Here is a 1,873-nt window from a genome sequence, read left to right as displayed (position 1 = left end):
TCCTGACTCAGGCTTCAGACTTTGCTAAAATCTCTCAAACAAGCTGCAGCTGATGACAGACCTATCAATAAAAGGTCTGATGACAGCCCCAAACCTATCAATAAAAGGCCCAAGACCCAGCACTAGCACCAGCCTGCCTTGCTTCACAGCTGGGCTTTGCCTGGGTACCTCCAAGCCCAATACAAATACAAATAGCAGCTGTCAGCTAATGCCTCTGTAGCTCCTGCTGGGTGACCCCAGGCAGTGGCTGACTTTGCACCTCCTTGGAGGCCTTAGGGCTAGTGCATCTGGTGGACAACTTCAGACCATAGCAGATTACAACTCTACACATCCACAAACAACACACCCAAGAGGCAGACTCAGTGAGCACCAAAGCCCCACTGAAGCAAGTCCTGCTCCATAGGGATATCTCCTGTACAGCAGCTCTCCCACTGCAGTCACAGCTGGTCCTCACAGCCTATTAGCCTGGAAGTCAACTCTTCCCAGTGATACCAATAGCAATCAAGGCTCAAATACAAGACTGTGCACACAGCCTACACAGGGATGCACAAAGTGCCCAGCTCAGGTGACTGGGGAGGCTGAGCCACTGGGCCCTACAGGACACCTAGTACACAAGGACACTCCACCAATTCTAGGAAACATAGCAGCTCTACCTAATACAGAAACAAACACAGGGAAGCAGCCAAAATGCAAAGACAAAGAAACGTCACAAATGAAAGAAATTGAAGCAAGCAAACTACTAGGTACAGACTTCAAAATTCATGGTTATAAGGTTACTCAAGGATATTCATGAGACTTTCAAGGATCTTAATGAGGATGTCAAAGACATGAAAAGGGACCCGTCAGAAATTAAGCATACACTACTGAAATAAAGAATAATTTACAGGGAATCAACAATAGAGTAGAAGATTCCAAGAATCAAATCAATGATTTGGAATATGAGGAAGAAAAAAAACACCCAATCAGAAGAGCAAAAAGAAAAAAATATGAAGGTAATGTAAGGAGCCTCTGTGACAACTTCAAGTGTACCAACGTTCGCATTATGGGGGTGCCAGGAGAAGACAGCGAGAAAGATATTGAAAGCCTATTTGAAGAAATAATGACAGAAAACTTTCCCCACCTGGTGAAAGAAATAGACTTGTAAGTCCAGGAAGCGCAGAGTCCCAAACTAGAGGAGCCCAAAGAGGCCCACACCAAGACACATCATAATTAAAATGCCAAGAGAAAAAGACAAAGAGAGAATCTTATAAGCAGCAAAAGAAAAGCAGTTATTACCTACAAGGTAGCACCCATACGACTGTCAGCTGATTTCTCAACAAAACTTTGCAGGCCAGAAGAGAAAAGCAAGAAATATTCAAAGTGATTAACAGTAAGGAACTACAACCAAGATTACCCATAAAGCTCTCATTTAGAATTGAGGGTCAGATAAAGAGCTTCACAAACAAGAAAAAGCTAAAGGAGTTCATCACCACCAAACCATGTTGAAGGGTATTAAGAGGAAGAGGAAGAAGAAGGGATTAAAAATGAACAATAAAATGGCAACAAATACGGATTTATCAACAATTGAATCTAAAAATCAATATAAATGAACAAAAAATCTAATGAACAAAATAAACATGAATAAAATAAAATCAGAGGTATGGAAGCATGGAACAGACTGACGAATCTCAGAGGGAAGGGGGTGGGGTGGGAAGAAATTAACCAAAGATATTACCTACGGACACAGACAGTAGGGAGGGTGAAGGCCTGGGGTGGAGCGGAAACTGGATGGGGGGCAGGAAGGGGGAGATGTCTATAATACTCTCAACAATAAAGATATAAAAAATAAAATAAAAAAGAGCTGGAACCTTCACAAATTATGTCCATAAAATTC

This window comes from Cnephaeus nilssonii (genome assembly GCF_951640355.1).
Source record: "Cnephaeus nilssonii genome assembly, chromosome: 20".
Lineage (NCBI taxonomy): Eukaryota > Metazoa > Chordata > Mammalia > Chiroptera > Vespertilionidae > Cnephaeus > Cnephaeus nilssonii.
This window is presented reverse-complemented; position numbering follows the sequence as displayed.